This window comes from Pieris napi, chromosome 5 (assembly GCF_905475465.1).
Source record: "Pieris napi chromosome 5, ilPieNapi1.2, whole genome shotgun sequence".
Taxonomy (NCBI): Eukaryota; Metazoa; Arthropoda; class Insecta; order Lepidoptera; family Pieridae; genus Pieris; species Pieris napi.
Genome location: NC_062238.1, coordinates 10482528 through 10492137, shown reverse-complemented (window position 1 = coordinate 10492137; position 9610 = coordinate 10482528).

Sequence of the window (9610 nt, the reverse complement as noted above, 5' to 3'; positions counted from 1 at the left end):
CATGTTTCCTCAATATTGTAAATTTATCTTCAAATGTTAATATAGTTGTCATTTTGGGATGTGTCAATTGTCATAAAAAATTTATGTTTCATTGTATTATATTACATTGTTTTTTTTTTATTTCAACCAGTTCGTAGTAGCGTAGTAGTCATAATGAAAATATGGCAGTTAATATTTTCATTAGGTTATATATGAATAAATATTCTGGTGAATTCCCGAAAAGAATTGCAGAAAAGTATAGTATTAAAAAATATTACCATTCATTTAAGGCGTAATTGTGAATTTCAGATTAAAACAGCCTTTTAAGAGGCTATAACAGAGGTAATGAAACACTTTGAATAGCCGTTAGAATAATCACTCAATAATGGTTTCCGGTGAACTTTTAACCACTTTTATTGTAAGTTTTAATTAAAATTCTTCTCGATTATCCCACTAATTCGCTTAATTAAGTACATTATTTTCTCCCATTTCTGTTATCTTTTAGGGAATTTAAAACTTAACGAATCTTGGTCTATATTTTATTTAAAAAATCTAAATATATGTACTCAGCTCTAAGGATTAATTTTATTGGAATCAGAGAAAATGTTTTTTTTTTAATGGCTCTGGCACGATTTGTGCATTAGCCAGCGTCAAGTATAGGATTTTTTATAATTTGTGCTTGTCTTTAGAAATTCCTCCATGTACGGTTTAGGCACTCGCCCGATACCGCACAACCCTCCCAAAGGTCGAGAACAAATTTAAATTAAATTAAAACTTGCCCTCGAACCGGGAATCGAACCCGGTACCCCTCACCTAGCTACCACTTAATAAGACCGCTAGGCCCCTAGAGAAAATGTTATCGTCATTTGTTTTATTTTTGTCTCTTAATTAACTGAGCCTGTTAAAAATGTCTAAATGGCTTAATCATTTATTTTGTCAACATTACGCGGGCGAAGTTTTGGACACAACCTCGTACTATATAAACATACATCAACGTTATTTTAATTACCTTTGGTCATAGTAACGTATTTTTTTTATAGTTTGATGTACTTTTGACTCTTAATTTATAGGGCGTAGCTATTAATACTACGTTTTTTTACAAATGTGTTTTATTAGTTAATACGTATAATGCGTTACAATTATTACATCCGGGACCCTTTTAATTAAAAAATACTTTGTCAGCCCCATCAATAACGCTTTTCATGTGTAATTAATTGAAATATAACCATTGATTAATGAGGTTATCGCTTAACCCAGTTTTGACGATTGCTAGAACCAGAGATAGAACTAAGATAAGCTCTAAACTCGTAAACTTAGTTTTGACATCTCATAGACAAGTCGCTTTAGAGTGCATTAAAGGTAAATAGGTCAGTCTTAGATCTTAAATATTATCAATATATTTGAGAACTAAGACTGGCCTATAAAATAATAAAAGCCGTTGTATTTTTTTTAAACATACTTAGATCCCGACAAAGGCCTCCTCTACACTTGCCTGCAACCGGTTTCATTTTACCATCTTTTGTATTGCTAGCCTTTTTTAAATGTTTAGGTACCAACTCATTATTGTTTTACTCCACTTCTCTGTTCCTAAGGTGCCCCTCCATCTCCACTTGTCCTTTCGAATACTCTTTGTAATGTCCTCTATCCATTTTTGAAGTAATACTTCATTAGGCGCGTTATGAAAAATTGATGAGAGTGAAATTTTACGATGCGCGCACCGTGACACAAAATTAACAGAATGAAGTTAGTGGCGCATGTTGGCACGCACTCCGCTTCTGTTCACTGTGTATTTATATTTATAATATTTATCCACATGCTTTGAGTTTCTACATTTAAAACACGTGTTTCCATTGTTCTCATTATACAAGTGCGAATTTTATATGTGCGTCTAAATTATAATCAGAAGTGATTTAAATTGAATGTTTAAATCAATACTAATTAATATTAGAAAATAATAATAAATACAATATTAATAAATATTTATTTATTTATTAAATTTTCAAATGTAAGCTGAACTTTATTGACTATAATGACTCCTTTTCCAGTCTTTGATTATTTAATTGTAATTCAATATTTGCATGCAATCAAAAACTATTTTTAATAATGCCAAAGAAGTATAACTTCTTCCGCGCGTACATAAGTACACGCACCCTTTTTTTAATAAAAGATTCTTCTCTGCATTGTTGTTGCTCATTGGGACATTTTAATTTTGAGATACCGTACGAATTCGAATAGTGAAAAATACAATGCAAAAGCGTTAGAGATGTCAAAATCGTATTGACGTATGAACTTTCAATGAAACTATCGAAAACTTCGTCCTAAATCTACTAACGCTTAGGTTTTAATACATTTAGAATACGAAGAATACTAGATCAATAGTTCGTCCATTTCCCATTACGCCCATGAAGCGTGACTCTTCCATACAAATAATAATTACTAATAATAACGTACGAATGTGATAACGTAGTTACTGTATAGTTTTATTTTTGATCAACTAGATGCACCGGTAAACTTCGTATCACCTACACATATTTGCTGTGATACGTTGATTCAATTTTTTTAAATCAGAACAAAAAGCTCGGACCTGATACTACAGCTACGAAACACAAATTTCTGAAGGCTATTTTTCTTTACTTATTGTTTTGTTTCCCACCATTTAAACCTTCCCTGAACTTTGACGAATATTTACAGACCATAATTAGCCAAATCGGTCCAGCCATTCTCGAGTTTTAGAGAGATACACGAACAGCAATTCATTTTTATATATATATTTATATATATAATCGTTGGTGAACTTAAAAGAAGTTTTAGACTACGAAATCCTGATGACAAAATCTAGTTTGTCATCAAATCGGTCAACGAGCTATGCTTAAACAAAAAAATACACGTAAAATCCTTCCCTTTTTCTGACGTCGGTTAAAATGAAACCCGCTAACTACTTTCTTAGAAACACTAAAACCGATTGGGGATGTTATGCGGCCTATAGAGGTAACATTTTCATAAATAAGTCGAAGCCTTTTATTTATAAAATGAATCAATTTAATTAAACCGTCATAAATAGAGTACATGGCAAGAGGAACAGTAACAGTGGAGCAATACACTACTAAACTGGTGCCCAAGGTACCGCAAACGAAAAAGAGGAAGACAACTTAGAAGGTGGATAGACCACATTAAAGAAACAGCCGGTGGTACATGTCAGAGAGTGGCACAGTGCAGAGAGGAATGGCGGGATTAGGAGGAGGCCTTTGACAAAAAAAGGGCACACAGATACACTAGAAGAGAATTAAAATGGAAATGTGTTTAATGTGTACATGTTATCTGAATAAAGGCTATTATTATTATTATATTATTATTATTAACTAGAGTACCTACTTATATCTGATACCACAAAACATAATTTGACAACGACGAAGTTATATGAATTTTATTCTAGTTGTAATGACATCCCCGGTAGTATAGTGGTTAGTATCCCCTGTCTGTCACGCGGGAGACCGGGGTTCGATTCCCCGCCGAGGAGATATATTTTTGTTCCGCGCTGATGAAGACAAATCAAAGATTTTTTTAATAAGTTATTTGAGATTTCTTTTAACCTATAATTTTTTTTCCAATTCGATTCTCATGTTTTTCGTGCAAGCGTGAACACGACAGCCCTGCGATTCTATAACTCACTTTTCGAACTCACACAGTGGTTTTCGCATCGTCGGTCGCTCTCAATCAGTCGTGAAGCAGTCATTTTATGATTTGGCATTCTGATAAACAATAAACTACAAGCTCCCACCTTTTCAGTTTCCACCTTTCAGTTCGAGTTTGAAAAGTGAGTTACAGAATCGCAGGGCTGGTGTCATATTTCATTGCAGTGACAGTGGAAGTCAGTGTTGCTAGCGCCATCTATTTCCCCAGATGGTGTTTACGAGTTCGATAAATTTAAGAAATAGGATCAGTGTTCTATTTTCCAACCGATTTATTAAATACGATTTCTAATAGATAAATGCATTTTAATGTGTAAAAGCCGTTGCTGTCATTGTTATTAAAGACTGTCTTATTTTACTGGTTTCGTAAAGCAATGAAGAGTGAAATAAATAAAAGTGTATTATAAATATTAGAAAACAGAAGAGATCGTTTTGTTGAAAGCTAATCTTACTAAGTGGGTGAATTAAATCATCTTGAATTCGTTATATATTTTTTTTTTACTAAACATAAATGATAGTAATCATAAAATATACAGTATTTAAAGTTTTTTTAGCCTACAGAGTAATAATAAAAATAATTGAAACAAATTTAATTTAATATTTTATTTTAATTCAAATAAATACGATGTACATTACACGTCTTATCATTTGGTTTCAATTAATAATTAATAACTCAATGTTTTAAAATTTACCACACTAATGGTCAAGTGCGTTTACCTGCAAGATAGTCTATACAGTTCGCTGGGAGATAAATTAACTAATAATAATAATAGCCTTATGCTGTTAAATACTTATAAAATCTGAAGAACTATAAACACTAATAATTAATCGGCAAGCCAGTTAATTTCTATTTTGCAGATTATCCTTGGACATAGGCCTCCTCTAAGAGCTTCCACTCTTCTCGGTGTTTATCTTTACGTAGCCACATACAAATAACACAAATTCCAAAGATAAGTCTTACATTTAGACCTTAAAATATCTAAGGACGCTTTTCGTACTTTGAACCATACTAGTTATTTCTATACCTTACAATAAGTTAAATATAAAGTCCCTGTTCTATAAATAGTACATAGTAAAGCTCCGATGGATCTGAATAGACATTTCTGAATGTATACGTTTATTTTCAAACGCACTCGTCGAGAAAAAGATAAACCTGGCTGCATCTTAAGAAATATTCTATAGATGGCACACATTAGAATTGCTACGTTACGTTTAAAACATCCTGTTGTAGCTTTAAATATAACTTATTGTTATATGTTACAGTTTATACAATTTCGTTCTTTTTATATTTGTAGCTGATGGGCACAATACCTCGTAGCTGCTACATTCTACGGCCACAATCGCTGCGATGACGCAATACCATGAATCGCGCTAAAGTTCTTCCGCTAAGGACAAATACTGACATACAAAGCTGTATAGCTTCTCGACTTTAGACTGCCTCTTCTTTTTAGGTTGGTAGGGACTGTTCACTATCCTTCCTCCACAAACTCAATACTGAAGTGGAAATATATGAATTATAAATAATTTAAAATTTTACTAACCATAGACCATAGACGCGGTAAGCGACTTTTTTACAGATACTGTTACGCCTCTTCCAACTAGTTATGCAAGATGTCGTTTAAAAGAAGAGAACAATAGATTTGGTAAATATTCTATATTTGGACACTAGACCTAACAATTTTTGTGTCAGTCTCTAATCGTTCCCCAAAATAGAATGCCCACCCGAAACTCGGACTGCCGAGAAAAATCAACCAATCGTTAAAAAAAATGTATATGAAATGCTTCTAACTTTACATTTAGTGCCAGTTCTTAAATCAAGGGCGTAGAACGGAAGAGAAGAACTGGCAATAAACTCTCCGCTACTGATTTTAATCAGCTTGTTTTTTATACTATGTCGATATAAACTAACCATAAATATAAATATTAATTATCGTAGATAACTTTGGAAACCCTAACTATAAAGAAATTTAAGATCGAATTTTCTGGAAAACTTTAATTGTCTAAATTCAAAACATGTGCTTGCATGCCGCTAGACGGAAGGAATAATTAATGAAAGTACTAAAGCTCCAAAGGATCGAGTGAGATTTAAAATATTATAGTTACGACAATTAATCTAGTTAAGATTAACTGCCGCCACAATATAGTTGGAAAGTAAAGTGAAGTCTCTGTTCGTATTCCTATGTAGAAAATAATATTGTACTCAAATTAAAATGCAAAAATACTATGCCTTATTTTGTCCTCACATACGAAAAAATTGATTCACAAATCAAGAAATGGAATCTTTAAAAAGAAAATTGTTTGTTATCATTAAGTTAAAAATAGTATAGTTGGTTGGTATAATAAATATGAATATTGGAAAACTTCGACACGCAAAAAAGTGTGACCTCATTGTTTTAAAATTTAGCGCCTGATGGAAAATATGAGCAAACTAGCGCCGTCTCAGAACAACTTATAAAAGGATGAAGTGAACTTTGCTTATTTTCTCGTATAATGTAAATTCTACTTGAGCTGAATTTAAATGTGCGGAAAAGTGCCACACACTTAACTTGACATATACATTAACAGAGGAACTATATTTTAGTGCCATAACATTATTGCCCCGTTATACTACGTATAAAAATCTTTCTTATTCAGAAATGATCATTAATTCTGTACCTATTATTAACTTCATTGCTTTATCCAAGTCTTACAAGATATTCCTTCCATTGTACTAACAAGCAAATTTTTAACAAATTTTTGAGTTGATTGCATACTTGGAATAATTGAGTTAATAATATAATATAATTTCCGAATTTGTACTTTTTAGTGTAACATTTCTTATTGCAAACGGGCAGGAGGTCTTTTAGGAATTGATACGCTCTTTTCTTAAAAGACCCTAAGCCGAATTGGTTCGAAAATACTTCAGTAGGCAGTTGGTTCCACATAGTGGTGTTGCGCGGCAAAAACTACCTTAAAAAATGCTCAGTTGTCGAACGACGGACGTCGAGGCGATTTTTTTTATTTTTTTTTATTGAGAAAAAGCTTGCCACACTTGAGACATTGGTAAAAACAAACACAAAATATAATTTTTAATGTGACAAGCACTTATAGGCAAACATGACATACATATCGAGATCATATAGAGATTATTAAACAAAACAAACATTCCAAAAAAAAACAAAACAATTACTTATCCAAGAAAAAATTGTAATTACAAAAAACTAAACAAAAATCCATTTTATACTGTGAGGGGAGCAACTATGTATATCCAGACCTAGATCGTTTATAAGAATGCTTAGTCTGGACATAGATGAGCTTTGACCAAAACGCGTTCTACGGAAAGGAGGGACAAATGGAACAATGGGATGGAGGTGATACGGATGGTATTTATGTTTTTCATTTGTTTCTTTCGATATCATACAGGTGTTTGTTTTCGGAAGTGCTTTATTCTATTTAAAATATTATAGTAATCGGAATCTATGATATGCTAATGTATTTAAAACACAATCGTATTTGTAATTGGCCTCTCGAGTACACATTTGCATCTGAAAGTGAACTGATTTATACACAGGCCTCCTGTGGCTGTATTCCTTTGAACTGGTAAATTGGTATCAGCGTCTTGAAATATTTTTGAAGCAAAAATTTGTTGAGCGTTAAAAAGGAATGAGTGTATAATGTATGAAAGGGTACAATATAAGTGTATACAAAAATGTATATACGAATTTGTGGTTGAATTACGCTAACTTAAACCATTGAGTTGCGTCAATAAATTCGCGTTTATATCCTTCAAGATATTTAAATCAATGTGTTTTATTGTGTTATAAATGAAATATATTTTTATAAGGTAAAGTAATATACCTATATAGAGTATGGCTATATATAGAGTAAGTTTTATTTAGGAAACACCTTTTGTATATTGCTTATCTTTTTATATAGGATATGGAGACAAACAAACCTATGGGATTGCCATAAAGGGCAGTCATCGTAGCCCATGAACGCCCATTTTAGTGGGTGCGTTGCCGGCCTTTGAGTGAGAAGTATGCACTCTTTTTAAACAAATGGAGGCAGTATCTTCCAGGTGAGACCCCAGCGGGAGTCGATTCCACAGGAAATAAAATACCTAATGAAACGGACGTGAAAGACTTCCAGTCTTCAAGGTGAGGCGGATAAAATTTTCAGTTAATACTTACTTTCCCACCTATGAGTCAGATAAGCAAGAAGATCTCGATCTCGGTGAAAGCCATACTGACGAGCACTAATTTGCTGGTTCTCTTCCACATATCGCAGAAGCTGGTATGTCTGTAGGTAGGTAGGTCCTAGTGGTCACCTTTTTGGGAATGGGAAAAACATGGGGTTCCATATACTAAATGAGGAGAATATGAAAAGAGGAGTACGAAAAAAATTAAATGAAATGTTTTAGCAATATTTCTTACTAGATTATTATATTTTAATATTGGCTAAATAATGGTTGTTTATGTGTGTCTCACTGGTAATTTTTCTGTCTAGAAATGGATATCAGGACCGAAAAATGGGAGTGTAAAACAAACGACATATTATTGTATAATTCCGAGTGATTCACACTTAATATTACCAATAAGGTTTCCGAGTTAAAACGTTATCCTACTAACACATTTTCTCGTTGATTTAATTTTCTATCCATTAAAACCTATCCCTCTATTTTCATACTAAAGAGTGTGCCACATCCCACACATCTTTATCTATATCTTCTTAATCTTTATTTAAACCAGGTGTTAAAGGAAATCACATAAGATCTCACTTAGAAGCACCAACAGCTCCTTGAAGATCCTGGACGATTAACTCAAGAGATTGAATTCAACATCAATTTAGGGAAGTAGGTACTTCTGAATCCATTTAAAAATATATTGCATACGAAGTTACATTTGAAGTTGCGTTTATGTATGTATTTATAATTTTCGTTCAGTGGAAAGATTAACAATAAACTATAAATATCTAAGGTGTCTAAATACTTCGTCTAACATATAAAAATCCTCGTGTCACAATGTTCGCTCCAATACTCGAAACGAAACTGCTAGACCGATTCTTATGAAATTTTTTTAAATCAGTAAGTCTAAGAATCGGCTACTATCTATCTTTCAAACCCCTAAGTGATGAGGGATGTCCGCCCCAAAAAAATATTGTTTTTATTTTTGCATGATACAGCATACAAAAAGTATACAACCCTTAGTTTTCATCTACCCTCTACGATCAACGCCTATTTTTTTTGTTAGTTAAGAACTTATAACTTAAGCTCTGAGGTTTATATAGAGAAAAAATCACAGACAAACCTAAAAAGTTTTCATTCCGGAAAACATAACAGTCTCTGGGGTAGTATAGCAATATGTTCCATGTTGGTATGTACTAAAAAGGTAGGCTAAGTAAAATCACATTAAGGAGAAACGAAGTTCGCGGAGGCAGCTAGTTAATTAAACATGACAAAACATATGTTATACGAGTTCTACAGAAATACAATAATATATTTTTAAGGGAATTTAAGGGCGAATTGACAAAACATTTTTCGTTCTTGAGGTTTTGATACATGTATGAGTACCGTTATTCTTTACGGAACGTATATTTTCTTTTAATGTAAAATATGTGGCATATCTTATTTCTTGTTCTCATCGCTATCGCACAGGACTTCCTCTATGCTTTAATACCTACTTCAATGAACTGATTTATTGTATAGTATTGTATGAAAAGTACTAAACTGGCGCCCAAGGTATATTTAGAAGGTGGATAAATCAAATTAAGGGAACAGCAGGTGGTACTTGGCAAATAGTGGCACATCGCAGACAGAAATGGCCGAATTTGGAGGAGGTCTTTGCCAAAATAGGGCACACAGATACCTAAAAAGAATGAGATGATACTAATGTGTAGAAGTAACTGAAATAAAAGGCTATTATTAATATTTTATGGAGAAGGTACTATACTTAGTATATTTGAAA